Genomic DNA, 21,258 nt, shown 5'->3' on the forward strand with positions numbered 1-21,258 from the left:
ACTGTGGGGGATTCGTGGTGAATCAGCCCTGGCCCAGTGAGCTGGACACACAATCGCTCAGCCAGGATATGGCTGTGAGCCCACAAGCCGCTGCGAGGAGACAAAGCTGTTCTTGGGCCTTCTAAAGCTCTCCCTGATTCCTGCTGTGTTCGATGGGCAGGCATATTCTGTCCAGCCTCTAGCCCCAAGGTGGACTAAGGCTGGCTTCGCTCTCTTGAGGGTTGGAAGGCAAGACAATTGTTCCAGCAGAGAAATCGGACGACGGACAGAAAACGAAAGAAAAGAAAAGAAAGAAACCCAAGCATGTTTCTATCTCCCTTCACAAAGCTTATCTGTGCGGAGGCAATCTCTGCTCATGTCCTCCTCTTTGGATGGGGAGGAGGGGGCAGCAAAGAGACATTATCAGAGTCGTTCAAATGTGCTGCTGGTCCTGGGAGCTCAGGAATACTGCTTTGAGGGCTGCCTGGCCAGTTTCCATCCTGTTGCCAAGCAACCTGACATGCAATCCATCCATCGGAACCTTATCACGGAGTCAGTGAGCCGGAAGGCGCTGAAGAGCTCTCTGCCCGGACTCCCTACACCAAAGCCTTTGGGGAGGCTCATGGAGAATGAAAAAGAAGGCACAGTCTTTGCCCAGGCCTCACAGTGACCCTCAAGAACAGAGTCAGGCCAGGATTGGTGGCGCAGGCCTGAGATCCCGGATGCTCAGGAGACTGTAGCACAGGGATCAAAAGATCAAGGTCGCTATGGGCTAGAGTGAATTCAAGGCCAACCTGGGAACTTAGCGTGACCCTGTCTCAGGGACTGAAAGTGGAAACTGGGCAGTAGCTAAGTGAGGAAAGGTTGTTTGGCATTCAACCCCAGGTACAGGAGAATGAGACAAAAAGCAGGGAGAGAGGGGCAGAGGGAGGGAGGGAGAGAGGGGCAAAGGGAGGGAGGGAGAGGGGGAGGGAGAGAGAGAAGAGGGAGGAGGGAGGGAGAGGCAAAGGGAAGGAGGGAGGGAGACAGGGAGGGAGGAGGGAGGGAAAGAAGGAGAGAAGGAGGGAGGGGACATAGATTTGAGCAGAGCTGAGAACAGGCAGCTCACTGCAGGACCTTACCAACATAGTCACCTTCTTGTTTTGTAGTGTGGTTCACCCAAAGGTCTTGTGAGAATGTGCTCTGGGAAGGAGCACAGGTGTCTGACCTCCCCTCACCTCTCTTGTAGCTATGACCACTCTTAAAATACACAGGCAAAGATCTAACAGCGTTCCTTCAATTTCCCCAAAGTGGGAAGCAAAGGGCTCCTTCGTCTGCGTCTGCCTCCAAGGCCACTTCTCATTTTGTTTGAAACCACTGCAGCTCAAGACCTGTAGACATCCCATGCACTGAGTACTCCTAAGCACCTTCCTGGCGGTGGCTGCTTTAAGAGACCCAGGGTTGTAATAATGGCAGTGATCAGAGGTTTGGGCTGGAGTCAGATGTGAACTCTGAGTCACCATGTTCCAAGCCTGCTTCTCAGGAGGACCTCAGACAGAGAAGCCAGCATTAAGAGTCAAATCGCACTGAACACCAACCGGGGACGGCTATTACTGTACGTACACCACACAGCCACAAACCTGACTTGAAAAACAAGTGCACAGGGTCCCCTTTTCTCATGAAAACTGCACACATCCAGACTTGCAACAGCACAGAAATGCTAGGAAAGAAATGGACAGTGTCTCGCTTCGAGAACGTGGCACTCGATTTTTTTTTTTTAATTGAGGAGAAAAAGCTCCCTCCTTTAGGATACAAAAAAGTGAGTTCAAAGAGCGAAGCAAGGCAATAGCTGACCTCCTCTGGGTCCTTCCCCCAGGAAGGTGCCCGGCTAAAAAGCCACTGAATACTGGCCAAGAATGGGCACCACAGCTGGGCACTGGGCCACACCCAGAGGGCAGCCCACCCCCTCCCTTCACACCACAGGACACACAGGCCAAGGGCCAATGATCCCCAGGCATGAAACCAAATGAACAAAGAGGTTACACAACTCCGTAATCACATGAGAGCCAAGACGGGACCTGACATCATAAGCCCACCAACATCTCCCTGGGCTTCGGTGTGAGCTCACAGGGTAAATAAACAGCCATGATTAATCAGATTATAAATATATAACAATAAACAGCATAAACATAATAATAAACTTCACAGAGCCATGCTTGAGTCCATAAAGTTAGCTTTCTGCCAACATCCAAGGGGGCAAGGGGCTCAGGGGGACCTAGTAACTCTTTCCTACTTTCTGGAACCCATTGCGTGTCACCCAAGATTAACACACCTGTGGCCATGGCCCTCTGCAAGGTCAGCTTGGTGGAATAGAAATGTGAATGAATGCGGAATGGCTGTGAATTGGGACAAAGTCCAAAGACAGGATGACAAAATGAGAGAAAGAGGGGGGGGAGGAGAAATGGGACACCAAGATACTGGTTTGAGTAGAAGTAAGACTTCCTCTTTGTCCCAGAGCTGAGTCAGAAGTCCTTTCAGAACGGAGTCCTGAAAATCATGACAAGCGCCTAATTTAAAGACATGCTGAAGTCCTGTGAGCTTTCTAGAATTTTCCAAAAGCTCAAACACAGCAAAAATCTACAGGATAGAAGTGGAGGGTACTACACTGATACTATCTTGAGTCCAGATTTGACTAACGATAGCCAATGATCGTACATATCCAAATCACAGGTACTATATGAACTCATTCACCCTGGCCCCAGAGGTAGGTCATCTATCCTGTCTCATGAGCGGAAATACCAACGCCACACAGCCAGGTGATGGCAGAGCCCTAATTGACACTGCCTTAGGTGAGAGGCTGCTAGATGATATGCTTAGCTTGTTTCCAAGGGGTTGTCAGGTTTGGAAACAGAACCTGGAAGGGCAGTGACTGTGGGAAGGAGGAAAAGGGAGACCCGGTCCTTTCAGCAAAGTAGAAATGACCTTGCTGAACACTCAGGGGACTCAGCCATTGACAGTGACACCAGGAGCTCACGCCAAGAACAAGGAAGGAACTGCTGCCAGAAACAAGTTGAGTCACCCACCAGCTCCTACCAGTTGCCACATTGTCCCTTGGAAGACCGAGCTTTGGAAGGCAAAAAGGACGGCAGGACCTTGACGTTATCCTGCTCAGTAAGAGGAACCAAACGCACAGGGCGCACGGTGATGCTGTACGGCATATCCACGGATGGGCACAAGCACACAGAGAGGTGGCTGCTATGGGTGGGGCAGACTACCTAGTGAGGATGGGAACAACTGCCTGAGGGGTGTGCTGCTTCCTCCTTTGGAATGCTGTGTGTATGTGTAAACCATTCAAAAATGCACAGCGGTCACAGCTTAAGAAAGGCGGCGGTGGTAAAGGCTACGCTGCCCCGTGGCTGTCCTTACTGCAGTTGAATTATACTGTGCGAGATGGTTAAACATGTTGTGTTTGCTAGTACATGCATTTTGCCACAGCTAAAAAGGAAGCGACCCTCTAAAGAGCCTCTGACCTTATTCAGTCGTGCATGAGACACACGCGTGGAGCCAGGGCTCGGGCTCCGTGACCACGGGGCTCAGAACTGGACGTTCCCCTAAGACCCTCAAGTTTATACAGTCGTGTTTAGAGAGAGGGTGGGGCAGGCGGGAGGGAAGGAAGGAGGGCGCCAGCAGCCAGCTGCTGGCCAGAAGTTAGAACGGCCTCCTGGGCTCAAGCAGCCCGCACCCTGCAGCCCCCTGGCCTCGGCCCACCTGGCAGGCATCATGGCTACTTTCATGAGGCTGGGAGCCCAGTGTCCTTGGTCTGCATTAAAGAGTCAACAACCATTTATCTGGACCAGGCGAACAAGGCGGCGTCAGTGGCAGAACTGACAATATTTAATGACTAGGGGTGGGGACACTTTGTAGGTTGGGGGTAGGCTGGAAGGAAAGGAGGAATCAGAGAGGGAGCGGGTGTGTGTTGGGGGGGGTTCTGTGTGGGGGTGGGGGTGGGGAGAGATAAAAGAGGCTGTAAAGCAATTTTGACAGGTTAACAGACAGGTAATATTCCAGCAGTGTTTACTTAACCAGGCTAGCGCTTCATGCAGCGCGGAGGAAGCTGGGGCACGGGAGCCTGGGCAGCCGAAGCCTGCAGGCAAACAAAGATCCAGTCAGAGAAAACCAAATACAGCCAGACCCATGCTGGCAGCCCTGTGGCCTCTCCTCCTGCTCGGCTCGGAAGCCACCCGGAGATGCTTCCGGGACACCCTTCTGGGAGGGAACTTCCAGCCTGGTTCTTCCAGGTACCGCCACGTGGAACCCAACCTGGCTTCTAACTGCCTTGTCAGACCACCAGGGCCCACGTGTCCTGCATCCTTCCCACTCCGACCCAAAGCGCCTCAGCCACTCGTCTTAGAAAGCCGGACTTTGAGCCAGGTTTCGTGGCCCAGGCCTATAATCTCAACGCTGGTAGGGTAGACCCAAGGCGGGAGTTCTATATATTGAAGGGTGAATCACATATCTAGCTTGAGCTAGATAGAGAGACCCTATTATCTCAAAACAAAACTCAAAGTAATGCAAAAGCTAACCAACCAAGGAGACATGGCCCCACCAGACATGGCTCAGAATATTTACCAGCAATGAAATGCACAACAGCTCTAAAACTTGAATCTACCTCGACCAGATCCAAAGCCCCGACCCCATATATCCTCAGTCCCACATACTGGGTAAAGCCCAAACTCTGAGCCTCAATATCCACGACTACTGAACAATATAATAACTCCTACGAGGTTAGTATATTGTTAATGATTATGTATTCATATCACTGGTGCAAATGACATATACTAATGATGAGGGATCAATACCATGCCGATTAAAAGAATAAATAAACATGAACTGACGACGGGAGGTACCACACTGAATCTTAGATTCCTTCTAGAAGTCTCTGCCACCCAGCTGGAGGGCGATGATCTAGATACAGCAAAACAACCCATGGACTCAATCTTTAAGACCTGTGCCTATCATTTCATGGCAAGCCCTGCCTTCACAGGATAAAGAAAAATCCTTTTACAGGAACCAGAAGAGGTGTTGCACTGACTGAGGAGCCGGGGAAAAACACCCAAGTCACCCCAGTTCTCTGAGGCCCTGGCAGCCGCGCCGAGTAACTGGATATGGCTCCATGTTCCTGTATTTCTCCAAGAACATAAAAGTGTTCAAAGCCATTGAACCAGCTCTCGAGGGGTGCCAAGATTATGACTTCATTTCCTACAGGCTTGCCTGCCTCTGTTACAGGACACTATTTTGAGGTTGGATTATATATTTTTAGGTTATTTGGAAAATCATTGTGGCTTTAAATAATAAAATTCTGAGTGACATCTGTCAGCCTCAATTACTCTGAGCCTGCTAAGCAGCGTTTTCTTTCTCTCCCCTCCCCACTCTTCAATCTTTTAAAAGTGCAATGAAGTAAGTGTTACCCAGAAAGGTTTGCAAGAGTCTGCAAGGTTGTGTATTAAACACTTTATTGAAACTGGTCCCAAGGGTTTAAACTAGAGACCCAGCTACAGGCCTGGGATGGGTACACACAAAGGCTGAACTTGGTAGGGACCAGTAATATCTATGAAGAACCGTGGGGCCATCTGGTTGACCTCTTCATTGTGCCATCAGGGAAGTAGAAACCCATGGCCTCACATTCACAGTTGGCCACAAGGAAAGCAGGACACAATATAGGTTTCCCCTAAGCTATGTTCAGCAGAACTCTCCAAATTATCCTGGGAGCTCATCATTTCTCCTTGTTACATTAATGAGGTTAGCAGCCAGCAATCTCACAGATGCCTTAGTTCATCCCCATGAACCTCTGCCCTTCCTACTTTATTTTAAAGATTCAATCATTATCCTTACTTTGAAATGTGTGTCTTGGTTTTTCATCATGGGAGTATTACCTAAAAGGGCTGTGGTGGTTTGAAAGTCCCATTAGCAACATAACTGGGAAATGTCTGAAAGCAGACATCATCCTCTTGAGAGGTCAGGGACTCTGAACTCAGCATCTCTCCAAAGCCATTCATTCCACCTCCAATTTACCACCAACAACAAGCCTTAAACATCTGGGATTCTGGGGTTGGGGATTTAGCTCAGCGGTAGAGCGCTTGCCTAGCAAGCGAAAGGCCCTGGGTTCAGTCCCCAGCTCCGGAAAAAAAGAAAAAGAAAAAAAAAAACTGGGATTCTTAGAATTCCCTGGACCAGAGGAAAAATATGTATACACAGGAAAGTTGTGTCCAAGAGCTTAAAATGAATACCTATGTGTGCAGAGAACACACCTGACACAAACACAAGTGAAGAGCTGTTAAGAGTCAAACATTGGCTGAAGAGAGGCCTTAGAGATTAAAAACACTGCTCTTGCAGAAGACCCAGTTCATTCCCAGCATCTATATGAGGAGACTCAAAATTACTTATAACCACTACTACAGGGAATCTGGTACCTCAATCCTGCATGGGCACACACACTCCCGTGCACACATAGACATACACCCATATACATAATTAGAAATAAATTAAATCTTTAAAAACATTTAAAGAGTTAAATATTTAAAGGTAGTCAAGGAAAATAAAGCTAGAGATAAGACGTGGAACCTGAACCCAATGGCTTACGTACGAGAGACCTAGCTACAGGGCAAAGGTGTTTCACTCAAAATCTCAACAGGGTAGGTAGCAGGAACACCTGTGAAGAATCACAAGGACATCTGGTCAACCCATTATACCACCAGGGAAGTAGAGACCTGTGGAGCTTCCTCTGATGTAACCATCTGATGACATGATTCTGTTTACAACAGGAGGCATAATCAGCAATGTGTACAAAGTTGGGAATTTTGTTTACCCCTCAATGTGTGCCATAGTTCCATGCTTCGATGGCCAGAATGTAAAGAAGAGTCACAAGGATTGGCTGAAGATATAAGCAAACGTCTAAGGGAAGCCAGTTCAAAGAAACTACGGGATGAGTAAGTAACGTCTAACACAAGTGGTACTGACTAGAAACAAATCCAGGGACTTGAGATGGGACTCCCATCTAGAATGTTCCAGCCTTTAAACTACCCCTTCAAGGTAAAGAGCTCTGAGACACAGCAGGATGAGGGTGGTATTGTATACCATATGTGACCAAAGAGCAAAGAGAAGGAGCAAGTCAATGTGGTGTCTGTCCAGGGGAGCCAGATGAAGAGTGCTATTTTCTTGTAAAAGGTCTTTCGCTTCATCAGGAAGGTTTACTACTAGGGACTTTATAATTGTTTTTAAGCTACTGTTAATGAGATTTTTATATTGATTCTGTACCCTGCAGATTTACTCTAAGTGTTTACTATATCTAAGAGTTTTCTAGTAGCTTCCATTTGGTCTTTTAAGTAAAGAGTATATTCCTCGCCCTTTCGATTTTTTATTCTCTTAAAATGGTATTTAAAGAGTCTTAATATCATTTCAAAAATACATCATCCCCATCACATCCAACGTTTTCAGAGTCTACTAACTCCGGGGGGTGATGAACGAATCCTATACACCCTTGTCCTTGCCAACAACTGATGTCTACCTGTGGCCATCATGCCCAGGCTAAGCAAGTCTAATCTCCTTTCCAGAAATGTAGGGAAGATGGCAGGCCAAGAGGTGGAAACATTAGGCCACACCTCAAAGCTCTCTGTGTAGTTAACAGTGGGAATGGGCAACCTCAAAAGGCAGCCTTCACTGAATCCACTTCCCCCTTTGACAAACTTCTGTCCCCCCCCCCCCCCCCGTGTTAAACTCCAAAGCTCCACCTGGAAGTTTCCAGGCAGGATGACAGGTGCTGAGTCAGGAAAGGGGGTGCTTGATGCTTGCAAAATGAAGACCGCTGCAGGTGCTAATGGATTTGCTCTATAAGTGGTAGTCCATTCAACAGAGGATCATTCTGCCTTACAACGGAAACTCTGCCACCCGCTACAACATGGATGGCCCTTGAGGACATTGGCTAAATGTCACACAAAGGAACGATCATAAAATTACTCTGCTCACAGGAAGTCCCTAATCAACTCTGAGACAAAAGGGGAGTAGTAGGTGACAGAGTCTTGGGGGGGGGGGGAGTGGAGAAGAAGTTTGAAAAGTTGGGCTTTAATAGGTAGACGTTTGATTTTTTTTTTTTTTTGGTTCTTTTTTTTCGGAGCTGGGGACCGAACCCAGGGCCTTGCGCTTCCTAGGTAAGCGCTCTACCACTGAGCTAAATCCCCAGCCCCTGATTTTTATAAGATAAAAACCCATCTAATGGATAGGTGGTGTGATGAGGTCACATAACTATATTAAACAGAATGTCAAAAGTGCCACTGTGCTGGACACTTAAAAACAGTTAAAATGACAAGTTTTATGTTATATATCTTTTACCACCACTAAGCTCAGACAAGTGTTTGCATGTGTGTGCACACATACACATGTGTTTACATGTACAACTGCACATATGCACATGGAGAGGACCAAAGACAATCTCAGGTGTGCTACTCCTTAGGTGCCATCTACCTTGTTTTTGATAACAGGGTCTGGACAGATAGCCTAGGCTAGCTAGCCAGAGAGCCGCAAGAACCTGCCCGCTTCAACCTCCCCAGCACTGGGATTGGAAGTGCATGCCCACTTCTCTGATTTTTGTTCAATATATAAGAATCATAGATTGGTTACCTATCAAGTCCTTGTGTTTGCAAGACGAGTACATAACTGGTTGAGCCATATCCCTGATGCGTCCCGTCTTAAACTGCCTTCTCCACAACCCAGCAAGCACCAGGAAGGAGACTTCTTTACCAGACATCATTTTGAAATGGTGGGGGCCTCTCATTCCAGCACACATACACAAAGCCCAGAGGTTGACGCAAAGGGCTTTAAGTATTCCGGGGAGCCTCTACCACATTCTGTGGCCTTTTTCTTGACAGTGAGTTCAATTACCTCATCAGCCTGGGCAGCAGCAGGAAACAGGAACCAAAGAGAACCATATTTGATACCCCCAAACCTACGGGCAGACACTGCAGGAAGGAGGGAGTCAGAGAACACACACACACACACACACACACACACACACACACACATACAACCAACCAAGAAAGAAGAAACCTTAAAACCTTAAAGGCAAGGTGAGAGCAAGCCTCCCGTGCCAGGGCCACCAGCAGAGAGAATTCTAGCATGAGTCCTGGCTTCCAGGGCAGGATGGAGGTAGGTTTCTGGGCATCCTCTCTCCTGCTGGGTAGGCAAGCAAGGAAACACACATCTCAGCCCTTTTCAGAATAAGAAAATACATTTCACAGGATGGAAGGGCAGTAGGCTTCTAAACCGAGGGCTGTAAATGAGTTCCAAGGTTGGTTTTGTCCTCAGAGGAAATAAAATTTATGGTTTGTCAGATAAGTAGAGAAGAAAGCCTAGGGCTACGTGGCCAGATAAAGACCAACAAATGCATAATGGTATTGGAGCATTTCAGCACTTGAAAGCCTTAGGATCCACCTAAGTGCATTTTCACCTAAGCCAAACCTAGGAAGGCCTCAGCAAGAAGGTATTTCCTCTTGGTTTGCTACCTGGGCTTGTATGTGTGAACCACAGAACTGTGAGACTCACCCTGCCTTCCTGCAACATTGAGGCACTAGACAGTGGCTTCCTCGGAGGAGCCAGAGAGAAATGTTGACTGGGACATAGGAGACAGCTCACTTCCACGGTCCTGGAAACACTCGAGTCTGTCTTGGCTTTGATGGCTGCTATGTGGAGGTACACAAGTAAGACACTGGGGCACCCTTCCTACGGTTTGTTCTTCTAACGGTGAGCTTACACACATACGTGGATTTTTTTTTTAAATCACTACAGCTCTATTTTATGCCCAACTAATGTAAGGTATTTTTCTGACAAGGGTCTCAGTCAACAGGTCACTCACTCAGACCCAAGTCCCCTCCACCAGAACACACCTGAAGAGAAGTCGTGGATATGCCATCCAAGCTGAGCCTGGTGGTACAGGCTTGAAATCCCAGGAGCTGAGGCCAGAGATGCAAGTTCAAGGCCTGCCTGGGCCACAGAAGAGTCCCAGGCTACCCTGAACAATTTAACAAGAGCTCATAGAAGAATGTAACGGAGTAAAAAAAGGTTGGGGGCGGGGTCAGCCCAGCATGTAGAAGGCCCTAGATTCAATCCCTGGAAGCAGAAAAGAGGAGAAAAAGAGAGGAAAGAGAAGATGCACAGGGGGGCGGTGGGGGGGGTGGGCACTGGTGAGAAATGAATAGGACCGGAAAGGGAGGGAAGGGGATACAAGGGGAGGGAAGGGAATGAGAGGGAAGGAGTAGGGAAGGGAGGGGAGGAAAGAGGGACGAGGAGAGAGGAAAGAGAAGGGAAGAGGGAGGGGAAGAAGGCAGTCCATTTCTCAGTTGGATGGGTTTTACAAGACAGCTGTAACAGGCAGTGTAACTGAAGATTAACCTCAAACTGAGTCACAGGCTGCCCCAGAGAAGCACAAGCCTCCCATAAGGTAAAAAAGAGTCTCAGCATGGCAGAATGTCATTTCTGCAGCTCTTGCCCAAGTGACCCAACATGTGATAGTCAGGAAATGACCATCCTAGTACAACTAGCTCTTACACACAGTGACTTCCAGGGCACCTTGGGGTACTATGTTCCCAACTCCAAATACACTTGTGTATGTATGTGTGTGCTGTATGGGTGTGTGTGTGTGTGAATGTATGTATGTGAGGGTGTATGTATGTGAGTGTGTATATGTGTAAGAGTGTGTGCATTTGTGTATGTATGTGTGAGCATATCTGTGTGTGAGTGCATGTGTGAGACTGTGTATGTGTGAGTATATCTCTGTGTGTGTGAATATGTGTGTATGTGTAAGAGTATGTGTATTTGTGAGAGAGTGTGTATTTGTGTGAGAGAGTGTGTGTAAGTATGTTATGTGTGTGAATATATCTCTGTGTGTATGTGAAAATGTGTATGAGTGTGTATGTGTGTGAGTATCTGTGTGTGTGTGTGTGTGTGTGTGTGTGTGTGTGTGTGTGTGTGTGTAGAAGCCAGGAGTGAACATCAGGTGCCATCTGCCTTATTTCTTGAAACAGAGTCTCTCAAAGAGCCTAGAGCTCATTGGCTGACTACATTTCAGGCCAGTGAGGCCGCAGGATCCGCCTGTCTCCTCTCCACCTCCAAGTGCTTGGGGTTTCAGATATAAGTCCTGCTCCTTGGACTTACCTGGGGGGTAGGGGTCTGATCTTGGGTCTTCAGGGTTGCAGCGCAAGCACCTCACCCACCGAGCCATCTCCCAGCCCTACATAGTCTTATTTGAGTATTAATCCCCTTCGGGAAGGTTCCACTCATGGCCCACTCATCCCCCCTCTCAAAATCGTCAAACTGGACACTAGGCTTCCACACAGAAAGTGGAGATAACAAGGAGCACTGAAGCCATCCATAGCACTGACCATCCCTTTAACAACTACAGAAGACGTGAGGGAGGCAATCGGCCCTCCACATAGGTTTCTACAGTGCCCAAGCCCTTCCTGCACAACAAGAAAGCTATGTGCTGGTCTTGTCCACTAGGAGCTGCCCCTGCCCTCTAGTTCCTATGGGTCTTGCTACTATGGCTTCTGAGAAACCGGACTCTTATTTACCTAGTCACCATCCTTGTGTGGCCACTCTGCCTCAGGTCACTATGAACCTGTGTCTGATACAGCTTCCCAGGCCTGGCTCCCATTGGCTGAGTCGGTCTGGGCTGAGGCTTGGAGTTGGCGCATGAATAAGCAGACAGCAGAGAGCCAGACGTGCGACCTGGAGACCATGGGCTACACAGGCGCTGGCATGGGACCCACTAGACTGAACAACTCCGGGTGTGACTGGTGTGTCCTTGACACACACTGAATTTGTAACCGGGCTGTGGCCTCCTTGTTGCCTTCTCTCTACCCCAGCCCCACGGAGAGCATCAGGTTCAACACAGTACAGGGAGTGTCCCTAATGCTTCTAGAATGTTCTGCTTGTGTTTCACTGACCTTCCTAACATGCAGGCCACCACCGAGAGCTCAAAGCCGGGCAGTCATTCTATACTCCTTCGGCCTAGAGACTTTCTTCTGCCTGCCCCACCTCCCCCGTACGCGCCCCCATGCTGCAGCCAAGTCTTCCTCTGTTCTCTGCATCTGGCATTTCCCCAGCAACTCAGAGAGAAGCCGTCTTCTCAGCCAATGGCCCCACAAGTCCCTCAGGATGTCTGCTCTCTCAGAATCCACAACCAGGCCCTCTCCATGAGGGGCCATCTCCTTATAGCTTCTCTGTGTTGTCCCCTACTCTATAACTGCCCCAAGTCATCCTTCTCCCCCTCGAAAATTTGACTGAGCCCATATTAGCCACCCCAGCAGCTGATGACCCCACTCCCTGTAGGCTTAGCTTCCTCAGGGCCACACAGGCTCAGGCTGATTTCTGGCTCATTTAGTGATGCCCATGTGATCACAAAGACTGCTTCACCGCTGGCTACTACAGCCTAGGGCACACCAAGTACCAGCCACCACCAAGCACTTTGGCATTAACTCCTCCGATGCCCATAACTGTATGGGTTCTATGTCAAATCCCCATCTTACGGAGGAAGAAACCAAGACTCAGGGCTTAAATAACTTACCTAAGAGCACAGAACTACTAACTAGACCGTAAGCACCTTGAGGACCAAGTATGCATATGTGCTTAGATCTGTCTAGAATCTTCCATCCGATACCATTTAGTAGGCACCTATCCAACCCATATGAAAAATGGTGCTACGGTTTCAATGTGGCATGTCCCTCCCGGGACAGGGCACTAAAAGCTGACACTGAGGGTGATAACCTGCTCCCAGCCTGAGCCCTCTGCTTCTGATCTGCCACCGTGATGTGAGCAGTTGCAAGATCCCGGCAGCATGGCGGACCACATCCATCACGGCTGTCATGCCTTCCCAGGGGTGATACACTGTATCCTCCCAATTGTGAGCAAAATAAGCTGTTCCCAACAGGTATTTTGGTCACAGCCATGAGAAAAATAACCAATGCAGAGGACTAGTGAATATCAGCTTCACAATGTGTCAGCCTGAGCCTGTCATCTGGCTCTGTTTCTACCTAAATGCTCCCTACTTATAAATTGGGTATAATATGCCTTGCCTGGGGTAGTAACTGAGGTTGTGGAATTTAGCTCAGGGTCCAGGACATAGGAGGCATCCAACCAATGCTTATGTCTTCTTCTCTACACCCCCCCACATGCATGTACATACATGTGTAGACCAGCACATGCCTGTGCTCATACATACACACACACATACACGCATGCACACACACATGCACACATGCACACACCCAGACACGCATGCACCCATGCACACACACACATACATACCCTCACACACATATGCACGCACGTGTGCGCACACACACACACACACACACACACACACACACACACAGAGTCTTCTGGTGGCTGTAGAGAAGTCCAAGAGTCAGTCATAGGAAATACATGGGAAGACTGACAGGACAGTTGCCTTAGGTTCTCCATCGAGCTCCGTGGAGCACTGAGTCGTGAGTCATCCTGAAGGTTAGAGCAAGGGGCCCCAGTGGAGCCCAGGTGAGGAGTGGTCTGTCACCAGGCCTAACGACCTGACTCCCCTCTAACCACAGGACGACTGGACACCGAAACCCAGGGAGCTTGGCTGCTTCTGCCAGTCCCTTCTGGGAGCTTCTCTGTCTCCCTGCATGCCTCATTTGCAGAACAAAATAAAATGCTTGTATTCCTGCCTCAGGCATTCACTCATGCTTTTTATGTAGAGTCCGGCATATATCTGTGTGAGGGCATCCACACACATGCACACACACATGCACATACACACACATGCACACACACATTGCACACACACATGCACACATGTGCACACACATGCACACACATACACACACAGGCACACACTCATACACACACAGGCACACACATACAGGCACAAACATACACACATGCACACACAGACACACACACACACATACACACACAGGCACACACATACAGGCACAAACATACACACATGCACACACAGACACACACACATACACACACAGGCACACACACACTCATACACACACATGCACACACAGACACACACACATACACACACAGGCACACACACACTCATACACACACATGCACAAACATACACACATGCACACACATACACACAGGCATACAAACACACACACACATGCACACACATACACACACACACACACACACACACACACACAAGATTTAGTCATAGGCACACAGACTGCATTAAGGATAAGTCCAATCGCTCACAGACCCTGAGAGAACCTATTAGTTTTCAGCTTTTCAGTTTTAAACTCACTCTAAAGAGTCTGCCAGTCGAATCCATTCTTGAAGGCAGGCACAACCGTGCACAGTACAAACCCTGAGTGCTCACACCCTTGGCTCTTGGCTAACCTAACAATTTGGAAAAGGGGGGAGAGTACTTAGAGCCTATTTAATCTCTAAGTCTGGTGTCACCCACCCTACTGCTACCCCACTGACTGAGTCTGGTAGTGCAGGTCTGTAACCCCAGACACTTGGAGGCTCGGGAAGCTGAGACAGGAGGGTCAAGAAGTAAAGGGTTGACAAACTGGACAAGACCTTCTCTCAAAATGTAAAATAAATAATTTAACAATAGCGACAACAATAGTAATAGTGCTCTTGCAGAAGACCTGGGTTCAGTTCCCAGCTCCCACATGCTGGCTCACCAAAATCTTTTACTCCAGTTCCAGGGAATCCAGCGCCCTCTTCTGGCCACTGTATGCACACGACATGAGCATAGAAATACATTCAGGCAAAACAGCCACATACATTAATTTTCCTATCTAATAAAAACTCTAGTTTCTCAGAGTAGTCTGCCTCTGGCAGGGTGAAAAGCACCCCATCCCTAGTCTCCTTGTTCTTTTAGCAATTGGCTTCTGTCTACACGACTTACAGATCAGTTAACTACTAGAAGGGTCCTGGGACGTGTTCAGATAAGCCCCAGGGGAGGCTATGGGGACAGAGAATAGTTCCTTGGTGGCCAAGGACCAAGAGGCAATGGCCTAGGCCAGGAAAAGGCAGGTCAGGTCATCTCTGTACTTTACAAGATTACCTCCCAAAGAGCCAAAAGAGATTACACAAGGAAAAACGAAAAAGAAGAGTGCAGTTGCTACAATGCTTCAAGCCACTATCTCTCTACCCATTTGTTTCTATTCTCCAGATATGGCCAGGACATGGGCTCCAGGCCCCTCCCTTCCCTGTCACTCCCATCTCTGTCTTTACAAAAGAACCCCAAGTCCTCTCCTCCCACCCCTGCGTGCAGGGACATCTGGGGCTCATGATAGAAGAACAGATCTGCAATAATGTTGCCTCCTCTGTGGCCCAGGAATTTTCCAATCGGTGGGAAAATGCTGGCCAAGCACAGAAGCCAACGGGAGGAACCAGAGCATGTCCTCTGGGTGCCAGGGCTCAGGCTGAAACCCACGAGTTCAGAAAGAAAGGCAGCCTGAGAGGGAATGTTCTCCGTCTGCCTTCCTAAGGAATAGCTAGGCCACAGTGGAGGCTCAGCTGGATATGCTGCCATCTCAGGGTGAAACAGAATGCAAAATTCCTGGGAATTTGAAACAAAAATCAATAAAGATGCAGCCAAGCAATGTCTAAGCTGCCAAGACATGTTCAGGCCGACTCCACACTTCCAAGGTACGGTTAGTTAGCTCACTTCAGTGTAGCACACTAGGGGTATTTCTACTTTAAAAGCAGACTTAGGGGGGAAACAGCTCTTGCATTTTCACTGGATACCACCGCCTTCTCTCTTCTCTGGCCTCCCCTTAACAAAAGTGTCTTCCACAAATGCCTGGGCAAATAGTTCTATGCTTCCAAGGATTATTGACCCAATTCAGCCCATGGAAGAACATAGACGGGATAAAAGTCGGTGTTTACAACAACTGCTGGGAGAGCAAAGCACGCTGGTTCTCGACGATGCGTCTGTGTATCCAAAGTCAAGCTTCAAACATCACAAGACAACTACAAGCCATGAAATGAAATGTGTGCAAAGATGTGTTCAAAACAAAACCCCCAGCTTCACGGGGATGGCAGTGGTGTCATTTCCCCTGGCAATCACCAACCTGAAGTTCTTATTTTATCATGACGGAGGCTACGGAAAGAATACAGGTAAACCCTAAGGAGGGGCAGGAGGGGATCAGTGAGGTTGGTAAGCAGAAAGATGGGAGTTGCTATTGGTCTGACCCCCCACTTCCTGGGTCTGTGCCCGTGTACTGTGCACATGCCCACTTGTAGGGCTCCTCCCCATTTTACAGGTGAGGAGAGGCAGGTTCTGAACAGTAAAAAAAAAAAAAAAAAAACAAAAAACAAAAAAAAAAAAACACTGTCAGTGTGGAAAGAGAAATAAATGTGACAGAAGCCGGTAAGTCAAAACCAGCACCAACAGCCATGTAAACAAGTCATGTGATCTAAGCAGGGCTGGCGTGGGGGTGGGGGTGGGGGGATCACAGGTGGCAAGAGGCCACACCCTTAAGTCACATCAAAACCTTGTGTCTTTCTCTTCCAGGGTCCCCAGGGCCTCCAGCTAAGCTTTCAAAGGAGTTCTCCCTAACTCTCCATCCCATAGTCCCCTGTCTTCAGCAAGGCTTAAGACGTTCTTCCTCCTATCAGAGGGGACTTAAGGAACCATTGGGTGGCTACTGACCAGCAAGGTCTCACAACCCTTTCTTCCTTCTCAGGGAGAGAGACAGGTATCTGAAGAGCTGCCCAGGAACACAAAAATCACAGGCTAGGGGCTTCCAAAGGGCTCCCTACTGGACACCAGTTCAGTTCGAAGAGTTTTGTTTAAGCTATTGATACCAAGCCCTCCAGAGCCCGCCGTGAAACTTGATGTCGGATTTCTAGAAGTGCGATACAGGGTCACACTATGCTCACCAAAATAGGCACACGTTGGCACACTGTCCTGGCAAGGGGCGGGGTAGGAAGACCATTAAATAATCCCCACTGCTGAAGGGCCATGAAGTCCAAGGGACGTTTCGTTTAGAGTATGATTGGTCATATTCCCCAGTACCTCCCCCTGCTGTGTGCCGATTGGTTGATGGGGCCTCCGGAGAAGGCAGGCTACAGGCTGTGATAGATTCTCCAAGAGGCTCAAGTACCAATCCCAGGAAGTTTGCTATGGTCTCTGTCCATCCCTGAGAAGAAAGGGTTCCCAGCTGTGACCCCAGCTAGTTAAAGATGACCCACATGGGCAAGGCAGAGGGCTGACAATGTGCAAACTGTGGGCAGGGGCTAGTTTGCTAGGCCCAGAGAGATGTAGACAAGCGAGCTGTCTGCTGTCATATATCACATAGCCACCTTAGACGTGTTTCCAGGAGGTCAAGTGTATCTGAGAGGGTTGACCACAGCACCCTCTGGGATTGCTTGTTTCCAAACATATCAAACACTCGGTGGCAATGCTCTCTTCCGTCCAGAGTGCGCCCCAAAATCCCACATGGCCCCAGACCATGATGACACTTTGAGAAGTATGGTACAAAAGTTCCACAGGAATGGTCTGTCTGGGGTGAGGAGCTGAGCCATGCACTTCCAAGCCTGTCCCAGGGGCCTCTGTGGATCCTCCAGGTCTCAGCAGTGGGCCTCTGTGTCAGCCCAGAAGGTCTTCAGCAATTGAGAACTCGGTGAGAAAAAGAGCAACCCTGGCTGTTTAGTTGAGACACGCCTGTGTGTCAACCTCACGTTTGGGTGTGAGATTTTACACAGTTAGATCTAAGATGCCACACGAAATGGGCATTGACCAGCTCAGGGAGGCGGCAGACCACAGCCAGGCCATCACCACCGAAGAGCCTGTTTAGAACACCACCAGGCATCATATGTGGTTAGTGGGTGGAAATTACTACATCTGGCCCCGTTAGCTGTGGATTCGAATCCCAGGGTTTCAGTCACGCAACCTACAGTGTCACCCTGGCTGCAGGAGCCTCTTCCTCATTATACATCGGCAGAAGAGTAACGCCTCACCACAACCTCACACCACGCCATCTACCTCAACTCCACCTTGCCACACATCAACAGATGTAGACGGCGGATCGTCAATGGAAGACGGGGCGCTCTAGTTCAATAAGACCTTTCTTTGGAGAGAGATCACATCCGTGTAACTTCGGCAGTACGTACCACTGCACTGCCGTAACTGTTCTAATACCAAACTAATGTCCATTTCAGACCGTGCCTCGTCCAGACAGCGCGCTTTATTAGAAGTACATGCGTCCTGAAAGAATACTGAACGAATACCATTCGATATTGTTCAGAGTTCCAAGTGTCCACTGAGGTCTTGGATTGTATCCTGGTAGTTGAGGGGGACATCGGTATGGACGGTCATTTTATTGCGTCCTGACCTCAAGTCCCCTAAGGACAGTCTTCCACAGCTCTCCACAGAGAGCTATTCTCACCACGGACGGGCCCCAAACACGTTTATTAAGACTACCGGCCCCACCCACATTCAGGCTGTTCCCAGGAGGGCACGCCCAAGGATATACCAAGGCCTCATGGGTAGGCACATGGGAGGAGCTTCCTTGAGACGCTGAAGCACGCACAGTGCACAGCTCAGCTCCGCGCATGCGTCAGAGAGGAAATGCTGGCATCCTCTGGGTCCACTTGCTCCTAAAAGGATAGCTGTAGTTATCTGAAGAGCTGAGCAAACGGGGGCTTGGGGCGGTGGGCGCCATCTCTTCTCCTGGGCCTGGAGAAAGGTGGAGAAAGGAAAGATGGAGACCAGTACCAGTAGACATTCAGGGATCAACTGACTAGCCTACGCCCTGGCCTTCAATGGCTCCTGTTTCCATGGAGACTGACTCTTTTAGAGGCTAGGCTCACAGTCAAAAGTAGAAAATAGACCATACTCTCCCATGCTTTCTTAGACAGAGCAAAAGACACTCCTGAGTTAGCAAATCCAGTGGAGAGACTCAGACAGCTGTAGTTGACAGAGGTCTACCAAACAGTCCCTCCCCGTGGACACCTGACCCAGAAGAGGGCAAATGTTGTCACCAAGTTTCCAAAGCGGGTCCCACCACGGGGCTGCAGGCTGCATGGCTGCTTTGTCTCACAGACTACCTATCACTGGCACTCCACACCATCTTCACCCTTCCCAAATGGAAGGGGCTGAGTCACTCCAGTTCCCCTGATGGATGGTACTTTGGCAGACGCTCATTCACATCCAAGTGTCACCTCAGGCATTGCCCTGTGAAGCCTCTCCAATGAAAGGGCCTTTTCTTCTTGAAAGGCTTCTGGGGAGCCTCAGCAGACAAGGCTGTGGGCAGGATGCCCCAGAAGTTACCCCAGACCCGCAGTTGCCCTGGCCTAACCTAGGGGCTGCCTCTTCTCCCCACAGCTCCACCTGCCAGGAAAATTCTCTACCCTCTGCCTGGCCCATCTAATGCCTGGCTTCCAATTCCCAGAATAAGCCTTCTGAACACACACACACACACACACACACACACACACACACACACACACAACACGCACATCACCTAGGCAGGCCATATACCCCAAACTTTGAGGTTTCACTGATGAATTTCACTGAACGTCCTCCATTCAAACCTCCAGGGTAGCTTCTTACACAGTCCGAGTAGGAAGGGACAGCCCATGACTAGAGGAGAAAGCCACAAAGCTCCAACTTAGACCACAGGAGGTAGGGTACTGCAGGGAAGGCAATAGAGGCCATGGAGCAGGGGCTCAGAGTCTGGCTCTCAGGTGTCGCATCTGCTCGATCAGGGCAGAGAACTGTCTGTCAGGACCTCCTCAGTGCCTGGTAGAGCGCTTGCCTAGGAAGCGCAAGGCCCTGGGTTCGGTCCCCAGCTCCGAAAAAAAGAACAAAAAAAAAAAAAAAAAAAAACCCACTGGACTGGCCTTTTAAGAAACTATTGTCCATCCGGTAGACAAAAATCAACTCAAAATGGATTCCAGAAGTCTAATGAAAGGAAGAGACCGCCCATCAACTCCGTGGTTCTTCACACAGGCCCTATAACTGAGATTTATTCCATTTCACTGATGAGAGAACTGAACAGTGGGTCTTTGTGAGATCCCTGCAGCCAGGATCGAGAGCTCTGTGGCGTGACTTGAAGAGCCACATTCCCACGGAGCAGCTCAGGGCCGTTGTGGACACAGCAGACACGCTAGGCTTTCCTGCGCTATCACGCGGCCCACGTGCTGCAGGGACTAATGGCGGTGTCCTTTCTGTTCCTGCCTCTCTTCTCCCTTCTCTTTCTTGAGAAGCCACACAACTCCTGAGCCTCCGTTCAGGAGGCACCAAGTAATACACTCACAGGTGAGCGAGCCGCGGGATATCGTAAGAATAAAAGTATAAATTGTCTTTTGCCCCGCTACAGGAGGCCCTCTGGCCCAGGAGAAGCTGGGAGTTAGGCTGCAGGGCTAGAACAGCTTGTCTAGGTTCCTCCTCTCCCGCTGTGCTCCCCAGCTGGGGTGGGGTCATAACCTCCCTTAGCCCTGCCTCTGGACAGGCTGCGCCCTGCCGGAAAGGCTAGCTCAGGCCCCACACTGTGCCTGGCCCTAGGGGCAGGCTGATCTAGGAGGAGCAGCCTAGCCCCCATCCCCCACACACCCACCAGCCTTCTGCATTTGTCCCAGGGTCTTCCAGGGGGGCAAGGGTCTGGGGCAGTGACCCCTGGGACTTGCCTCTCAGTCACTGGCCCAGGCAGCTGGGAAAGGCTCTGATCTCACAGATACAGAGGGGCTTCTGGGAGAGGAGCCCCAAACAGAGAGGCCTGAACTCAGAACCTGGCTGGCTCTGTTTTCCTGAGAACAGCTTGTCTTAAGCGGAGCTGTGAAATGAAAGCGCTTCCAAACAGAAGCGTAGCTCCCCATTTCTTCCAAATGCCCCCCAAGACACAGCTTCAGTGAGACCGGGCTGACTCAAACCCCTGCCTCTGCCCAAGGAAACCCCAAAGATGGACCTGCTTAAAACAGCATCTGCAAACCAGCTTATGAGGAAAACCCTTGAGTGGAACGCGGCACTGTAAATAGAATGAATGAAGTGACCCTGCTCAGGGGTGGAAGGGGCACACATTTGTGCAACCAGAGTAGACCCAGAATAGACCTCGGAGAGATGTTTCTGGGGGCAAACTCACCGAGGCTCTTTGTTTTCCTTTGCCCTTTGCAGGGTTTTACACAGAATGACTGCAAAGCTCATCTAAGAGTTTCCAATCTCTCCTCCTTCCTCCTCTTCCCCTCCACTTCTTTTTCTCCCCGTCCTCCTCTTCCCCCTCCTTCTCTTACTCCTCC

General features: G+C 49.4%; 2 long non-coding RNA genes across 2 annotated transcripts in view; both read right to left on the reverse strand.

The window, feature by feature from the left end:
* LOC102549836 (uncharacterized) overlaps positions 1-21,258 on the reverse strand; it is a 156,600-nt gene that overhangs the window by 98,803 nt on the left and 36,539 nt on the right. The window lies entirely within an intron of this gene.
* LOC148003167 (uncharacterized) lies at positions 18,191-21,238 on the reverse strand. Its single transcript, XR_015632243.1, has 2 exons — positions 21,105-21,238; positions 18,191-18,700 (listed from the first exon to the last, which is right to left on the reverse strand). It is a non-coding gene; the product is annotated as an uncharacterized LOC148003167 (long non-coding RNA).

Source organism: Rattus norvegicus, chromosome 10 (genome assembly GCF_021556685.1).
Source record: "Rattus norvegicus strain SHRSP/BbbUtx chromosome 10, alternate assembly SHRSP_T2T, whole genome shotgun sequence".
NCBI lineage: Eukaryota > Metazoa > Chordata > Mammalia > Rodentia > Muridae > Rattus > Rattus norvegicus.